This window comes from Canis lupus, chromosome 10 (genome assembly GCF_048164855.1).
Source record: "Canis lupus baileyi chromosome 10, mCanLup2.hap1, whole genome shotgun sequence".
NCBI classification, from domain to species: domain Eukaryota; kingdom Metazoa; phylum Chordata; class Mammalia; order Carnivora; family Canidae; genus Canis; species Canis lupus.
In genome coordinates, this window is record NC_132847.1 from 13130890 (window position 1) to 13150453 (window position 19564).

The following is a 19564-nucleotide window of genomic DNA, read 5'->3' on the forward strand; positions in this document are numbered from 1 at the left end:
CACCCAGGAGCATGGTTCTGCCTATGTAACTATTGAATTTTTTTTCCTTTATTTCTATTTGTCCTATCACATTTTCTCTTTTTTTGTTTCCTTTTCTCTTACTGTAGTTACTGATAATACCTTTATTAAATAGATAACTCCTATAACAGGAAGGGATAGGCTGAGCAATGTAAAACATCATTGTCTCTTGGACTAAGGGCATCACTACATGGACAGGCAGTCTTACTCACTGTTGGTGGGCATAAAAGGTCATATATACCCTTTTGACACAGACACTTGGCAACGTGCGTAATGTGTTTAATTTATCTGTTAATTACAAAGCCACAGTTGACATGTTTTTGTATATTGTTATAATACTACTTACACTCCTTAAATATTTACTAAATTGGCAATTACTTACTTATTTTGTATTTTTAGTAGAGGCAGGCCTTTTGTAGACATTTAGCCTTTTAACATCTAACATTTTATGATGGTAGTCATTGTTTTAGATATGATCTTCCTTGTATTTTGGTATTTAAAAAGTGGCATATGATGAAGCTCTCTAAAGTTTCTTATGAGTCTTTGTTTCTTCTAAAAGGAACCCTAGACTGATAGTTTGTTCTTATTGGACTTGGCTGGTGTGAGGGAGGGGTGCGGAGGAATTAGTTTTTCTTTTCTCCTTCTGTTCAGGGCCAGTCGCTCTTAATTTGCCATGTCCCTTTCTTTTATTACTTATTTTATTGATTGCTTCTGACTCTCCCTCTATCTGAATGTAACTCAGTTAATAAACTAGTTTGTACCTGAACACTCATCATCCTCTGTCTTTTTTTTTTTTTTTTGTAATTTATTTGAGAGAGAGAGAACAAGTAGTGGAGAGGAACAAAGGGGGAGAGAGAGAAGCCTCCTCACTGAGCAGGGAGCCCTCTGCGGGGGCTCCATCCCAGAACCCTGGAGGTCATGACCTGAGCCAGAGGCAGGCACTTAACCCATTGAGCCACCCAGTCACCGCCATCATCCTCCTTTAACTGCTTCTCACGGTCTTCTTTTCCTTATCAGAATAACATCTTTGCTCCTAATAATATAGCCATTGTGATCCTGACCTGCTACCTTCCCATTACCTCACAGCCACTGAGTTTAGCTCCTCCCTACCTATTCATCAGTTTCCTTGAATAGGATTCTGACCTGTACTCTGGTGTTCCCCTTCAGTTCTTTCTTTAGCTTCTGACACTACACTCTCTAGCCTGTCTAGCAAGTTTAACTACTGTCACTATTCTGGACCCTATAATCTCTCTCTGGTGCAAATCTTTCCTATAAGATGTACACTCTCATATTTAGCTCCCTTTGGTGTTTGGACATGCACCTGAACCTCAGCATTTTACATGACTCACTGAGCTAAGCTACAAAGGCCTTTTATTAGGATTGTGGCATTTCTTAAGTCTAAGGGCAAGAACTCAGTTTTACCTTGCAGGGGACTATGGTCGGGATCTAGAGAGCTCTCAGAAACTGAGCTGGTTCATGTATGTATTTCCTTCTTGCCCCTTTTCCTTCCATTTTATGCTCATCTCTGCTTTTCCTCAATTTCCACCCCACTTCTCTTCTCCCTCCTTTTCTCTCCCAGTTCTCCAGACAGCTTTCATTCTCTGGCTGTGTCCAGGGTTTCAGGTGCCACCCTGAAAGGTGCCAGCCTCGACTACAGAATCCTTACAACTCCTGTCCAAAGGAAGAACCTCTGCTGGCTCCAGTCCTCAACCCATCCTGGGTTAGAGGTCCATCGCTGGTCTTTTACCTCGGCTCTGGGTGAAAGGGGATGGGGTCATGTGATGTATGATAGAGAAGAGAGAGTGAATGAGCAGATATTCCAAAAGATGTCAGTATCTGAATTTTGGCCCTAACATGTTGTAACTCACCACTACTCTCTTTTTTAGATATTCTTTTCTTGTATTCCTGATTTTGGTTTCGACACTATCATCTTGTTTCCTAAGCTCAAAAGCTAGGAATCCGTATATATTGCCTTCTTTCTTAGCTATCTATTACTCTCAAATCTTGTTCTTTGCCAAATCTGTTGATTCTTTCTTCTAAATATGTAACTATTTTAAGTTTAGGTGCTTATTCTTTCTCACTTAGACTTCCTGCTTCTCGTCTCCCCCCCCTTCAAATCACATTCTGTGCTGTGACCAGTGACCTCTCTAAAATGCCGATCGGATTAGGAGTCTCTTCAGCATGGCACACAAGCCCTGTGTGATCTGTATTCTTCTCTTCCTCTTCTCTCTTTTATCTACCCTGTACTTTCTGGGCCAGCTATACTAAACCCCAGACCTATCAATCTATTTCATGCCTCCTTGCTGTTGATCATTCTTTTCATGTCTATTACCTGAATAAAGACTCACTCTTTACTTCAACCCCTACGTCTTAGGTTACTTGCTTTCGGAAACTGTCCCTCATATCACCACTCTGACCCCAAAATTGTTCCCCACCTCCTCTCTGCAGTCCCTTACCTTGCATCTATTTCTGCTATCACATAGTGGTCTCCCTGCATGCCGTTGCTACTATTTAGACCTTCTAAAGAAAATTGGTGGTTTTACTCAATAGTCTGTCCCTAGTACCTAGTAATGTGTCAGGTACATAGTGGATGTTGCCTAGTTAGCTGACTGAATTTTATGTAAAAGTTTTTATTTTTATTGGCATTATTTAGAATGTCAGGGTTGCTCTGCATCTTCATAGATAAGTAGAATACTGACCTGTTAGTGATTGAGAAGAGTCTAAAACTAGTCATCGTTCTCAATATTAAAAGTCAGCAACTGGAGATGAATAAGCTCCTCATTTCTCACTCACTGTAGCTGTTGCTTCTAGACCATTTGCCTTCTGATTTCATTTTTTTAGAGGCAGAACTTCTATTGCTTCTAGAGCAGAGTAGGATGCCGTGATTTAATAGCCTTCTGTACTCAACTTATGACATTTGAAATTATAAACAGGAAGTTCTAGTGCTTTTTTAAAAGATGAGTATATACTGCTCTCCTCACACCCATGAAACAGCATTTAGAAACAGATCAGCACATTGGAATTTCAGTTTGCTTCCTGGCATGTGGTTTCTGCAGCTTTAAGCCAGCATTCTGAATAAGTCCTATTCCTGAAACCCTTAACAGTGGTTCATTATTGAGCTGTGTTGATAAGAAGATATTTTATCAAGTCTCTGATGGCCTTAAAATATTTTTATTTTTTAAGTAAGAGATTTGTGGCAGATAAAAGTGGTACCCATCTTCGCCTTGAACCTGCTTGTTTCTATGTAAAAACAAAGGATAGGTTAGAGGTCCTTGTTGGCAAAAGTGATGAAAATGTGATTAGCATTTACTGAGTCATTACACACACCTAATTTTAAAATAAAAAACTGACTTTGGAATTGCTTCATTTAAGATCAGCCTAGTTCAAAGACAAGTGAGTATGTCCACAATATTGAAGGATAGAAGTAAAAAAGGAGTATCACATGGCCTTTTAAAAAATATTTCTTATTTCTTTTTGTATTGCTTTTATTTAATCTTTTAAGTCTTGTAATTCTGGAAATTTGAACTTACAACCTTTGCAGAGCATTCCAACTAACTGAAAGTACCCAAAGCCCTTTTCAACTGCTAATTTTAAAAATTTGGACAACCAATACCACTATCATAATTCCTGTGCGAAATAATGTGGTGTTTGAGAAAAGAGGCAAATATTACGACATACTTTGTCAGAAATCCACGGGGGAGAGAACGGGCCCTAGGAAAAAGCAGCAAAAATAACAGAAAATAACTGGTCTTGCAAAATAGGATTTTCTTTTTTAACTGAATGTCACCTGAATTTTGGTTAAATGAAGACAAATTAACTCAAACATTACACTCATTCACTTGAACACATATCCCTCATTGTTAGATTGCTATTGTAATGGAAACTGTATGCTTTCTGTTCTTTACAGTATGTTGGAATAGCTCGTATTAGTGTTTCGATTACTAAAAGAATTAATATTTTATGACAAATATTACCAATTTCTGTTAAGATTCAGTATATTAAAAATAGATATATTTTAATTTAGGACCTGCTACTATGTATACAGATGAATAGATTTCTCCTGTCAAGGAACATATTGTTCTACGGGAATCAAGCAACAAGCATGAGAGTCTGTTAAGGATATGTACTATACCAGTATTATAACCACAGAGCAATAAAAATCTAGAAAGGGATCAGTTAATTTACTTATAGGACTTAGGGAAGACTTAATGAATGGGGAATACTGAGTTGCAGCTCTAAAAGTAGATATGATATACTTCGGAAAAGGCAGTCTCAGTAAAAAGAGCGCACCAAGAACAAAGTATACAGGTCTGAAAGTACATGGTGTGATTGGGAAGAAGTGCTCAGTTCTCTTTTTCTTTGATAGTATTTAGAACACTGAACGATTATTATTTCTTTATATGTCACCTTTTTAGAGAATAGGATATTACCCAGTACTAGTGCACTAATTGGCAAAAATCAGTTTCAGCAAGTATTTCCTCAGTGAAGTAATGTCCTGGATAGAATATGGTATGTATGGAATCACAAACAGTAAAATGTAGATGAAATTACAGTTTAAAGCCTTTTAGGAAATGTGGATGGACAAAGGCTTTTGAGTAATCATATTTGTTTTCTGGAAAGATAAATCTGAAGGACCATGGAAGATTGCTATAGAGGGAAAAGAGATTGGAGGCAAGATAACTAGATAGAAAGCATTTACTGACTTAATTTCTTCATGCACGTTTATGAAACCTGTCTACAGAAGGTCATATGCCATGTAATCCATTGTTCCTGCTCTGCAAAAATCTGACACTATGAGAGAAAGAAGCTGGTATACACAGTTTTAAAAACCACCTAAGTGAGGATAGGTGCTTTGAAAATTTGAAGAGAGCAAGAGATTGCTTTTAACCAGTAATGAAGAAGGGTTTCCTGGGAAGGGTGACCAATTTAATAAAAAATGTCAATGTTACTTATTTACCAAATTGATCATTTCCTTGATGTTCTTTAGTTGAATTTCAGTTCTATAGTGGAATACAGTGCAACAACTTCACATCCCAGACTTACATATTATTTCTAGCATGAGGAAGTTCAGCTTCAGATATAAGAATACTGCTGCTCATAAATGGAATAATAATCTTAGTGGTTGTTGAGTGCCTCTTCTGTACCAGGCGCTTTGCTACAGCCTACGCATATTAGTTCTGATCTGCATAGGAGCTCTCCAAGGTTCCTCTTTAGCTCCGTTTTCCTGACGTGTAAACTAGGGGTTTAAGAGATAATTGCTTTGCTTAAAGTCAAACATGCTTCAGAATTCAGTCCAAATCTGTCTGAATCAGTGGTAATATTCTTAACACTTTACTAACCTTAACCCCTTTAAGTATTAAGTGTATAATTTTATCAAGAATAATAAGATATTATAAAGAAATGTACTTTTGAATTATTTTAATGGTTACTATTAATAGAAAAGTGAAAATAATGATGAAATAGTATATCGTCAGTACTTCTGAGGGAAAAAATAGAATCTGTTTGTAATTTGTTATAATTAGAATTGTTAGGCCTCTCTAAAAGACAAAGAGTGCCTAATCTATAGAAGATTTTGTGTGATTTTAACACTTAGAAATATTATCTGGAAACTAAATATCAAAATAATTCCCTTGGGACCATGAATTAGTAGCAGTGATGAGGTTTCAAAAATTTTCGTTTCTTGCCAAATTTAGTATTCTATTTTAAGCACATTTGAATGTAACATGATTCTAATATTAATTAATATGGGCTTTTTATTTTTTTTAAAGATTTTATTTATTCATGAGAGACATGGAGAGAGAGAGAGAGGCAAAGACATAGACAGAGGGAGAAGCAGGCTTCTCGAGGGGAGCCCGATGTGGGACTGGATCCCAGGACTCCAGGACCACGCCCTGAGCCAGAGGCAGACACAACCACTGAGCTACCCAGGCATCCCTGATCTGGGCTTTTTAAACTGTTAACACACACACACACACACAAAAACAAACTGTTAACACGTGGGAATATTATTAAGAAATGAATATGGACTTTATTAGCATACACCCTTGAAAAAGAGTATAGAAACTTGTTTCTGGAGAAAATACTTGGAAGTAATAACAAATAGTTTGACCTCCTCGAGACTTTGAAAGATTTTTCCCTTAGTTTTTTTTTTTTTTTTTTAAGGCCACTTGTCAGCACATTCCTATATTCCTTTTAGCACATCCTTATATCTTAGTCATAATTCTGAAATTATAGAAAAACTGGCTCAGTCACTTCCCAAGGCTTTTTGATGAATTCCTGATTTGATGAATTCCTGACTGTGATGATGGGAAAATGGGGGAATGTGCTGTAGGCTTAGGTAATTGTCTACTAAGTTTGAGGTTTTGTTTCTGGTTGTGATAGAGAAAACTAGCAAATATATGTAGATGAGATATTTTAGAAATAAAAATGCAAATATAGTATGTTCAGACCAAACTGTAAATTTTGTCCTCTTTTTATTAATGTACTGAGTAATAAACGTAATACCTCTATACCTGTCACCTTGGTTCTTAACATGTTACCTGACAAGACATAAAATTTAAGTAGTTTTAAGTATTTCACTTCTTATAAATTTGCCACAATATGTTCCTTTAAGCAAATATTTAGAGTACACTTTAGATACAGTAAACATTTCTCCCAGGCCAGCTATTTTGTTAGAAGAAAGTCTCTAGAATGAAGAATCTGTCTCCGCTGACTTACTAGAATGCAAAAGAGCTCTCAGAATCTTCGGGTTGAGGTAAATGCTGGACCTTATATCTGCCTACCCTCTTTGTACATGATAGAAGTGAATAATTTTATGTGACAGGAACAGTGTAGATATTTTTTTGGTCACAAAAAGTAATCTAGTTTAATCTCTTGGGTTAAGCGAGCAATTTTCTTATTTTCTAAAAGGTATTTCTACTCTGAGAGGTAAGGTTGTATAATGACACAATGGTTTTGGAGCTTCATTTGGCTAAATTATTTGACATCCCCTATGAGATGAAAGGCTACTTAGAAATACTGAATTATACAAGTTGTTTTCAGTGTTTGCCCAGTTAAGATTATAATCATTTTCATGTCATTAATTATTTTCATATTTTGATGAAAATAATTTGTAGTTGAAAGATGAATGCAGTTCAGTTTTTAGAATATGAAGATGTAATTTAAACATAAAAATCAACTTGGAACTGAAGTGAGACAGTACTATTTGTAGACATTTAGTAATTCTTTAACTGGTTGCCAGCAAAAACCTGCCGCTAATAAAATTTCCTAGTGCTAAAACTACTTTGTTTTATTCTATCACTCTCCTGCTCAAGAACCTAAATTAGCTCCCTATTGTTTCCCACACCCAGTCTAATTCCTCATGGGTATTAAAAGCTTTTTTGTCAATTGGCCTCCTATTGATCAGCTTTCTCTTTCATCCTTGTTTCTGTCTGCATACTACAGGCAACATATTTCCCACATGTACTTTGGGCATTCTTGTTTTTATGATTCTCTAGCTCTGATTAGGCAGTAGTCACCACCACTTCATATACACTCTTAAAAAACTAGAATGAATCATTATCATAGCCTTCAAGAACCTCTCAAATAGTGGTTTTGTTGGGGGTTGCAGGGGGGAAATGGATGAGGATTCATGCCTAGGGATGTAAATCATAATGGATGGGAGGTATGTGCAATTGGAGAAAAGTCCCACAGTCATTTTTGTTGTTCCTCACCATTGAGAACTACAGCATGAATCAGAAGTGGTCCTGCTTACTTTATCTTCGTATCCATAAATACTTAGCTGATGACTTTTTAACAGTCCATTGCATTGTATCTTCTTTTGTGCTGCTAGGAAGATTATTTTAAAAATTATACTCTTTTTTGGTTGTCTTTTATTTTTTTAATTGAAGTATAGTTGACATGACATTATCTTAGTTTCAGGTTTACAACAGAGAGATTCAACATTTGTACACATTATGAAATGATCACCATGGTAAATCTAGTTACCGTCTCTTGTCCTAACAAAATTCTTACAAGTTCATTGGCTGTATTTCCTATGTTATACTTTTTTGTCCCTGTGACTACTTTATTGTATAACTGGAAATTTATACCTCTTAGTGTCCCTCAACTGTTTTACCCATCCTTCCACTACCCTCCTTCCCTCTGGCAGCTAGCAGCTTATTCTCTGTATTTATGATTCTGTTTCAGTTTTGTTTGTTCATTTACTTGGTTTTTTAGAGTCCACATATAAGTGAAGTAATATGGTATTTGTCTTTCTCTCTGTGTCTTCTTTCACTTAGCATAATCCCCTATAGATGATTCTGTGTTGTTGCAAATGGCAATATCTCATTCTTTTTTATGGCTGAATAATATTGTGTATGTGTGTGTATGTGTATACTGCCCACATGTTTTATTCTAAGCATCTTAGGGTTTCAGGTCTTCCATTTAGGGCATGAATGCATTTTGAGTTTTCGTTTTGTTTTGTTTATGATGTAAGGAAGTGGTCCACTTTCATTCTTTTTTTTTTTTTTTTTTAATTTTTGTATTTATTTATGATAGTCATACAGAGAGAGAGAGAGAGAGAGGCAGAGACACAGGCAGAGGGAGAAGCAGGCTCCATGCACAGGGAGCCCGACGTGGGATTCGATCCCGGGTCTCCAGGATCGCGCCCTGGGCCAAAGGCAGGCGCCAAACCGCTGCGCCACCCAGGGATCCCCCACTTTCATTCTTTTACATGTAGCTGCCCGGTTGTCCCAACATCATTTATAGAAGAGGCTGTCTCTTCCCCACTGTATATTCTTACCTCCTTTGTTGTAGGTTAATTAACCATACAAGCATGGGTTTATTTCTGGGCTCTGTTCTTTGATTTACCTACTTTTGTGCCACCACCATACTATTTTGATTACTGTAGCCTTTTAGTATTGTTTGAAATCTAGAATGTGATACCTCCTACTTTTTGTTTTGAGTCAAGGTTGCTTTGGCTCTTTGGGTCTTTTGTGGTTCCAGACAAATCTTAGAATTATTTGTTCTAGTCCTGTGAAACATGCTATCTGTATTTGAATAAGGATTACATTGAATCTTGGATTGCTTTGGGTAGTATAGATATTTTAACAGTATTAATTCTTCCAATCCATGAGCATGGTACAACTTCCTTTTTATTTGTGCCATCTTCCATATTCTTCATCAGTGTCCTAGTTTTCAGAGAAGGTTATTCACTTCCATGGTTAAATTTATTCTTAGGTATTTTATTCTTTTTGGTGCAATTGTGAATGGGATGGTTTTCTTTTTCTTCCTTAGGGTTCATTATTAGTGTGTAGAAAGGCAACAGATTTTTATATAGGCATACCTTGTTTTCTTCTTCTTTTTATTGCATTTCACGGGTTCTGCATTTTTTTTTTTTTTTTTTTTTTTTTTTTTTTTTTTACAAATTGAAGGCTTATAGTAAACTTGTGTTGAGCAAATCTATTGGGAGCATTTTCCAATAGCATTTTCTCATTACATGTCTCTATGTCACATGTTGATAATTCTTACAATATTTCAAATTTTTCATTATTATATTTGTGATCTGTGTTCCAGTGAATACAGCTTGCTAAAGGCTTAGATAATGATTAGCATTTTTTAGCAATTTTTCTAAATTAAGCTCTACACATTGTTTTTTAGACGTGATCCTGTTGCATACTTAATCACAGTATTGTGTAAACATAACTTTTATATGCTCTGAAAAACTAAACCATTTATTTGACTCACTTTATTGTGATACTCGTTTTATTTCAATAGTCTGGAACCAAACCCACAATATCTCCAAGGTATGCCTATGTTGATCTTGTATCCTGAATTTTACTGACTTCATTCATTAGCAGTATTTATTTCAGACTTTAAAACAACAACTATAAGAAGAGAAAAAAGGGTATTACATACCGATAAAGGGTTCAACCCAACAAGAAGAGAGAACTCTTGTAAATATTTATGCACCCAACATAGGAGCTCCTAAATATATAAATCAAACATTAATACACAAAAGGGAAAAATTGACAATAATATGATATTAGTAGGAGACTTTAATACCTCACTTAGATCAGTGGATAGATCATCCAGACAGAAAATTATTAGGGAAACATTGGCCTAGAATGACACATTAGAGCAGATGGACTTAATAGATAAATCAGAACATTCCATCCAAAACGGCAGAGTTCACATTCTTCTTAAGTGCGCATGGAACATACTCCAGGACAGATTGTATGTTAGGCCACAAAACAAGTCCCAATTAATTCAAGAGAATGAAATCATATCAAGCATCTCTTTGAACTACAGTGATATAAAACTACAAATAAGTACATGAAGAAAACTAGAAAAAAACACAAATATATGGAAAATAGGTAACACGCTGCTAAACAATCACTGGGTCAACCAAGAAATCAATTCATTTCATTCAAACAAATGAAAATGGAAACACAATGTTCCAAAATCCATAGGATGCCAGGAAAGCAGTTTTAAGAGGGAAGCTGATAGGGCAGTCCTACCTCAAGAAACAAGGAAAATCTCAAAAATGGTAACTTTACACCTAAAGTACCAAGAAGAAACAAAGTCTAGATAGAGTTAGTAGAAGGAAGGAAATAATAAGGATCAGAGTGGAAATAAACAAAATAGAAACTTGGAAAAAAGAACACAGTAGAAAAGATTAATGAAACTGAAAGGTGGTTCTTTCAAAAGATAAATAAAATGGAGAAATCATTAGCAAGACTCATCAAAGAAAAGGACAGCACCCAACTTAATAGATCAAAAATGAAAGAGAAGTTTAAAATACAAAAGATCATAAGACTATTTCAAATAATTCTATGCCAACAAGTTGGACAACCTGTAGGAGATGAATAAGTTCCTAGAAACATAAAATCTTCTAAGACTGAACCAGGAAGAAATAGAATATCTGAATAGACCAATTGCGAGGAATGGAATTGAATTAGTAATCAAAACTTCCAACAAACGAAAGTCCAAAACCAGATGGCTTCACAGGTGAGTTCTAAACATTTAAAGAAGAGTTCATTCCTATCCTCCTCAAACTACTCTAAGAAATTGAAGAGAAAGGAACTCTTCCAAAATCATTCTGCAAGACCAGCATTACCCTGATACCTGAAACAAAGATACTATTAAAAAAACATACTTATAGGCCAATATCCCTGATGAAAGAAATCCTCAGTTCAAAATATTAGGCAACTGAATTCAATAGTACAGTGAAAGGATTATACATCATGGTCACGTGGGATTTAGTCAGGGGATGAAAGGATGGTTCAATATCTGTAAATCATTCAACATGATATACTACATAAATAAAATAAAGAATAAAAATCTTATGATCATCTCAAGACATGCACAAAAAGCATTTGACAAAATTCAGTATCCACTTACCATAAAAACTCAGTGAGGTGGGTAAAGAGGAAATGTACCTCAACATAATAAAAGCCATATGTGACAAATCCACAACTAACATCACACTCAGTGGTGAAAACTTGAAACCTTTTCCTCTAAGATTAGGAACAAGACAAGGATACCCACTCTCAGCACTTTTATTCAACGTAGCACTGGAACTCCATATAACCATGAGAGGCAAAAAAAAAAAAAAAAAGGAGGGAAAGGCATCGAAATTGAAAAGGAATAAGTAAAACTGTCATTGTTGTTGCCATGATACTATATGTAGAAGACCCTAAAGCCACCAGTCTTTGCTTTAAAGCCTGTTTTATCTAAGTTTTGCTACCCCAGCTTGCTTTTCATTTCTGTTTGCATGGATTATGTTTTCCCATCCGTGTCCACTCCCATCTGTGTGTCTTTAGGTCTGAAATGAGTCTCTCCTAGGCAGCTAATAGGTGGGTCTTACTTTTTTATCCATTCATTCATCCTCTGTCTTTTGATGGGAGCATTTAGGCTATTTACATTTAAAATAATTATTGGTATGTATATACTATCAATAATTTTTTGGGACGCCTGGGTGGCTCAGAGTTTGAGCACCTGCCTTCAGCCCGGGGTGTGATCCTGGAGTCCCAGGATCAAGTCCTGCATTGGGCTCCCCGTGGGGAGCCTGCTTCTCCCTCTGCCGTGTCTCTGCCTCCTCTCCTTGTCTCTCATAAATAAGTGAATAAAATCTAAAATAGATCACATATTTTATATTTTATATATTATATATATATGTATAATTTATTTGGTTGTCTTTTTACACAGTGCAGTGCCTGGTGTTCTGCACAATAGAAAGCTCTCAGTAACATGTTTCAAATATTAATATGCACATCTATTATAAATAGGTTTTTGAAGAGGTTATGTAGCAAAGAACCATTTACATTTTTCTAATCAGATTAAGGATAAATCTATCATACTTGTTAGTGAATCTTTTTAGTTTCCTTTTTTTTTTTTTTAATCCTTCATCTAGTGATAATGCTTCAGACTTTGTTGTTCATTTTTCATTTCAGGTTTAAGAATTTGAATTTCAAAATAGTTCAGCAGTGTATTGATAAGATGTAGAAAAGTATAATTTAAAAAGCAAAAGACAGACATTTCCTTTGGTTTTGCTTAGTCCTGTAATTTGCCAGAAAATTTCACACACTTTTATAATGTCATCTCAGGGCTATTCTTATCACCAGAGCTCTTCATTTCAAATCAACAAAAATATATTAGGTCTATACTTTATATGCCAAATGCCTCTGCTGCTTTATACAAATATAGAAATTAATAAGATGTTTACCCCTGAGAAGTGTATAAAGAAATGAACATGTGAGCAGAATATTAGTAAAATGCATAAAACACTGATAGACCTTTCAGAAGAGGACCACTTAGTACAGCTTTGAGAATTCAAGGAATGCTTTCTGTAGCATGAAGCTGAGCCTTAAAATCATAAATTATGATTTATTGGTGTAATTGTCCTTCTCAACACCCAAATTTAACCAGTAGTATCCCATCTCAGCTGGCTTCTGTGACTCTTTGAGAGAATCCAATTAGTTCCTCCTTTTCTGACATAATAAAATGTTGCAGGGATTATGGGTTTCCTGTTTCAGATTTCTAATCAACCATTTCCATAAGAAGCCCTGCTGCTTTTCAGTGCTATTTAGAAACCAATATTTTTCATTAGGGACAAAAAGAATATAAAAGGTAGGTAACCAATTATTATTTGGCATCCCACAAATAAAAATTTAAAAAATAGTTTACCAAAAATAGAGAAAAAGGAAATTTATTTAGGAGATGTTAATAAAACTGGATTGCATATGAGACTCTTGGAAGGAGTCTATGGTAATACTAAAGCAGGAAGATACATTGAGAACAGGTAGTGAAAGGATTTGAACATCAGACATCTTTGACTTCGTTCTATATTCAGGACATTTCCACAGTGGACCTTGGAGTTGCTGATCCTGGAGTCAGGAAAACTAGTTAGGTTGTTTTAATCCACACAATCCATAATGGAATCCTGAACCTATGGTAAGATAATGGTAGTCCAAAGGAGGGAAACAAATTCAACAGTTAGAATAGTAGAGCAAAACGGGGATAGGAACATAACAGAAGCATGACGAAGAGGCCCGCAGTGTCAGATGACTCTGAGCTCAGATGACTCTCAGCAGCAGAGGCTGGAGATGCCATTAATTACAATAGGGAACACAGGAATAGGTGAAGGAGGAAGACAGAGATACTTTATTTGGAAAAAAATCCCTTGGCAATATGATGACAGAGTATAGCTTATTGAAGTTCCATCTGGTAGAACTGTATTTAGGAAACAGTAGAACAGTATTTAGGAACAAAGTTTTTTGTTGTCACCGAAGGGTACCCGTAATGAGATTTCCATCTGTAGAAAAGCATGAAGATTTGGATGTCAGTAGCTCTCTCATGAGTTATTTCAGATTCTGTATATTAGAGAATGTATTTCTTCTTGCCTATTTTCCAAATATACCAGAAAAACTCTAAGAATTCAGACTTCTCTTGCCATGCTTTCTTTGTATCTAGTATTAGGCCCTCATAACCTAAACATACTCCAGTTTTAATCACATTTGGAAAATACAAATGGGTTCTATATTTTATTAAGTTAAAAGCCCAATCTTAGTGGGAGCCTGTTGGAATTAAAAATGTTGGCATGGTTACTGCCTCTAAGTGATTTTTCTGTTGACTCAATCTCCCTCCCCACAGCCTGATTGATATAGGATAGTTTGATTACAAACATACTTTGCCCACTGAATCAGAGACAACACTACAGTGGTTATCTAGTTATGAGTCAGAAGTCACAAATCTCAAAACCCTCTAGAAAGAAGTAGGACAAGAAAGTAGCCCACTAACCAAAATTGGGATTACTAATTCCAGTTAAATTCGCTATTTTGATTATAAGCAAAGCATCTGGCATAATGTGAAATAAGGGAACTGGAATATTCTCATGAGTCTTGTTATTGGATAACTACTTTTAATGTAGGAAATTTGAACAACTTTAGTTGAGTATGATAAAAGAATGAAAACTATTTCTTATTTATCACCACTGACAACAGAATATGGCAAAAAGCAAAATGTGGAGATTCCAAGCTCAGCCCTGTTGTAATACCTTGAATGGATCTCTTTAACTTTGTTGGGCTGACTTCCTCTTAGGCTCATTGATTCACTGGAAGGATTCACAATATTTAAAAAAAAAAAAAAAAAAAAAAATCTTTTAAGACAGCAAAAGGAAAAGGCAAATGAGGGGAAAGTCCAGAAGACACCAGGCATAAGCTTGCATCTGGCTTCCTCTCCCAGTATAGTCATATGGACATACCCCCAGCAGTGATGTGTGACAACACTTGCAGAGTGTTGCCAACTAGGAAAGCTCACTTGAGCCTTGGTGCTCAGGGTTTTTATTGGGAGCCAGTCATGTAGACATGAATTACATGCATGACTGTCCTCATCACCAACTCTGACTTAGGCCTCCTAGGGTATAGTCATAGCCACCATAAGTCACATTGTTAGCATAAACCATCCCATCAAATTGGTATCATGTGTTCAAAGGGTTCAGAACTTATTCCAGGAGCTGGCCAATGGCCACTCCTGAAAATACACCTTTTTCAATTACGTGCAGAGTTGAGCAGCCCAGGCCTGCTGAGTTAACCCTTTCCTACATTGGTACAGAATTACATAATAGCTTAAGTCTCTTACAATTCTAATGTTTTAATGGATTACCTCCTTTCATAAATCGTAAAGAATTAAATGCTTTATTTCATCTATGAGATGGATTGGATAATTTTAATCATTTGAAAGATTAAAGAAATAAATGATACTAATGCTAGAAAATTCAAGTTGGACTGAATGTCTAAGAATGAAAGAAGGTGCCTTACACAAGTCAACACAGAGCCCTGCTCACTGATGAATAAACTTGCAAATGAATAAAATCCTAAAATTCAGTGTAAGGAAATCTAAGGAAAAGAAACTACTTCTGCCCAGTTTCAGAAGCTTACTTAGCGTTTGGTTAGTAAATTACTGATTTTTTTTATTTCCCTTGCATTGGTGATAAATTTGAACTTTTTTTTAACGAAAATCCTTTATAGGATTTCTCTACAGTTGACTAAAATTGCTCAAGTTTGATTTGTCTAATTTAGTATGAGTCTCTCTTGCACTCATTTTAAAAGTTGTTTGGTACTGTGGTATTCCATATTTGGTATAACAAATGTATTCTGTATTTCTCACCTTTAATGTAACCTTGGTATCTTTATTTTCCTATTTATCCTTGATGGTTTTCTAGTTGAGAACAGCTTTGTGTTTTTGCTACTTGTGGGTGTTTTTTTTTTTTTTTTTTTTTTTTTTTGTTACTTATGTGTTTTCTCATATTGGATTTTAAAATGTTAAAAAATTTTGTTTCCTAAACTGAAATGTATCTAGGTATTTTTCCCATGTCCATAATGTATGTGTATAAAATTTGCAAATTACCATATGGAATAATGTATTTTGTTCTACTTTTGAAATTGTTGCATATTTGAGATGGGTATATTCATTTTAAAATAGAGAAAAACCTTTCTAAAACTTAGAATATTTTTATCTGAAAAAAAGCTTTGAAAGTAATTCTGTATAAAAAGAAAACTAATTGTTCTTATCAAGCTAGTCATTTTATTTAGAATAATTTGTATTAGAATATAATGTTCAAAATAAATCCATAAGACAGATATACCCTATTAATTATGTTAAGACTCTAATGTTTTTTCCCCTATTTTGAGCTTTCTTGAATGTTGTATGAAAGTCTTCTGTTAGTAGTACGTTTTTATTTTTCCATATCTTACAATTCCTGCTATGTCTCATTTCACTTTTTTTTTTTTTATTTCACTTTTTTCTTTACCTGAATTCTTCCTCTGATGCATGATGTCAACTCCTCCCTTCTAATTGTTCCTCTTTGCCTCATATCTTGGTGAAGTCCTTTATTTTTAGCCTTTTTGAAACACTGTGTTTTTTGTGTGCCATGTATATATAGCATAGACTTAGATTTTGCTCTTTGATCCATTCTGGACATCTTTTTCTTCTAGTACATACATTAAACTAATTCATATTAAATTCTATTCCTTATATTTGCTCTGAATTCCATCATACTATTTTCCATTCTAATTGTTGGGTATTTTATGTTGCATTTATTGTGTTTTTCTACTAAATGTCCTTTTTTTGCAATTTTTAAGAAGTTTTTTGTATTTAGAAAGATATTTTTATTTCCTGATTATCTTTGTATTTATATATTTAATTGTGCCCTTACTTTCCCATTATCTAATGTAATATTTTACTTTCCAGTCCATTTTAAATGCTGTCCTTTGGCTCCAGTCTATTATATAAACAATAGTCAAAGATTTTATTCTCTCCCTTTCTCCCCTATTTTTTCAGTTGCATTTTTTTTACTTAGAATATTTAAAGTTTACATTCAGTTCTTTATCCAGTGCCCCCACATTCGTTTTCATTCTAGCTCTGCAAATATGTATTCATCATCAGTCCTTTTACCTGAGTTACTTCTTTTTGCCTGAGGCTCCTCCTCCAGAAGATTGCCCCCAAAGGGGCACATGTGTCCAATATTCCCTGAATTTTTGCAGATTGAAAACTTCTCTCTATAGACTTGATACTTGTAGAACAGCTTAACTAGGTATAAAATCCTTGGCTTGTATTTATCTTAAAAATGCTACTCCAGGGGATCCCTGGGTGGCGCAGCGGTTTAGCGCCTGCCTTTGGCCCAGGGCGCGACCCTGGAGACCCGGGATCGAATCCCACGTCGGGCTCCCGGTGCATGGAGCCTGTTTCTCCCTCTGCCTGTGTCTCTGCCTCTCTCTCTCTCTCTCTGTGTGTGACTATCATAAATAATTTTTTTAAAAAATGCTACTCCAGACTTGCTTTGTATATTATTCTTGATGTCTTTGATAACAGCCTTATTTTCATAATCTCAGGTTCATGAGACTGAGCCTTGGGTAGAGCCCCGCACTCAGCAGAAAGTCTACTTCTGATTCTCTCCCTCTCCCTCTGCTCCCTCCCACCCACTCTCCCCTGAGTATAGAGTTCTACCCAGGGCTTAGTCTCATGACTCTGGGATCATGACCTAAGCTGAAATCAAATCATATACTCAACGGACTGACTCACCCTAGCACCCCTCAGATAAAATATTTTTATTTACATTTTCTGTTTTCCTTTACCTGAATTTTTATATGAATTCATTTGGTGTTTTTTGTTTGTTTGTTTTTAATACTCACCATTTGGTAGTCAGGGTCCACCTCATGTAAGTTTGGCAAAGGGTATTTCTTTTTTAACGGGTGTTGATAAGGAGGAATTGATTTACATGTCTTTTCTTTTGTCTCCATAGGGCCCTTAATTTCTCTCTTTCTTCTTTACCTTCATCATTATATATGAAAGGAGAGGCACAACCCCCATTTATCTGATTCTCCCCAGAGCCTACTTCTTGAGGCCACATGCTTTTTCAGAACCACTTGCTTTCAAGCCCTTCTCTATGTTCAGTGCTATGAATTACCAAGTCTCAGACTTAAATCCATTTTGACTCTTTGTGGTAGTTTTCACTTTCTCATGATGCTTTTTGTCTTCACTTATATATGTCCTTCACTCCACTCACCTTTTTATTTTCCCAGCATCTTAATCTTCTATTCCCTAGCTTTCAGTATGTGCAAGCTTGCAATTCAGTGAGTGCTCTGTTGAATTTGGTGTTAGTTTCTCAACTTGGAGATATTTTGAAATTTATTGTATCCTCTGTCTCCTAATAATGATGAAGGCTTGGTTCATGTAGTCCTTGTTGAATTTATTCTTTTGGAGGGAGTATGTGGATGAGTTGAAATGTAAGCAACGTTATCCTCTGCATGTATTATGTTCATACACAATAACATTTAACTGATTTTCTCTTGAGATTGATTTTTTTTACTTACAGAATAGAAAAAGATACAGCCAGCCAACAAAAAATTTTGGATTTTTTTAAACTATAAATAGTTTTACTGACTTTAAACTGACAGGGAAGTCATCTTTCAAATTAGTTCATCAGTTTCTAAAGACATATTATACACACACACACACACTTAAAAGAATATTATTTTTGTGCTCTTTATATAGATTTGTTTTACATACATATTTTTTACAGTTGTGTTAGTGTATATGAAATAAAATTGAGTATTCCCAAGAACTGCACTTTCTGATCTTTTTGGCATTGGACCATTATTATCAGTGTTTCTTTTTTTTCCCCATTCTACTCTTTTTCCAAAAGTATGGTATAGGTCTTTACTACAGAGTATGTGGCAATTTTTCAGGAGTTACACAAATCAATATGTATAAAGGTAATTGCTCCATTCTTATTTATAAAAAGATTATAAACATTAGAAAATATATTAATGTCCATATGTTAATTTGGTCAAACAAATAAGGGCAGTGATGTAAGAGAATGAAAAGAAAATGGTTAGACATTTGCCATGTCATTAAATGATTAAACTAGTTTACGAAATGCAATGGTCTGTTTTTAAAGATTGATTGATGGGTTGATTAGAGAGAGAGAGCATGCGAGTGTATAGAGTGTACAGTGGAGAGAGGGAGAGAGAAAGATGCAGACTTCCCACTGAGCGTGGAGTCCCAGGCAGGGCTCCGTCTCATGACCCTGAGATCATGACCTGCACTGAAATCAAGACTTGGAGGCTAAACAAATTGAACCACCCAGGCACTATAGTCCTATTTTTGTTTAAAATATAATTTAGGGGCACCTGGGTGGCATAGTTGGTTAAAGCCTCTGACTCTTGGTTTTGACTCAAGTCATTATCTCAGGCTCCTATGAAATCAAGCCCTGCACTGAGCTCTGTGCTCAGTGTGGAGTCTGCTTCAGACACTCTCTCTCTCTCTCTCTCTCTCTCTCTCTCAAATAAATAGGTAAATCTTAAAAATATGTATATAATTCAAATAATTTTATGGAATAATACCTGTATAGTTTTTACCATATCACACTTCTCTTACTGTCACTCAATATTGTTTTAAAACTATCTGATTTTATTTAGCTTTCCTCCAAATACTATAAAAAATTGCGAAAATGTTCATTGTATTTTTTCACGCACAGTAGAATAACTTGATAACTGCTACAAGA

The 19564-nt window shown here is 35.4% G+C and overlaps 1 protein-coding gene and 1 long non-coding RNA gene across 6 annotated transcripts in view; both read left to right on the plus strand.

Moving 5' to 3' along the window:
* SRFBP1 (serum response factor binding protein 1) overlaps nucleotides 1-19564 on the plus strand; it is a 64344-nt gene that overhangs the window by 21884 nt on the left and 22896 nt on the right. The window lies entirely within an intron of this gene.
* Nucleotides 1135-18870, plus strand: LOC140641226 (uncharacterized). The gene is made up of 3 exons (XR_012037756.1): nucleotides 1135-1496; nucleotides 6677-6772; nucleotides 18704-18870. It is a non-coding gene; the product is annotated as an uncharacterized lncRNA (long non-coding RNA).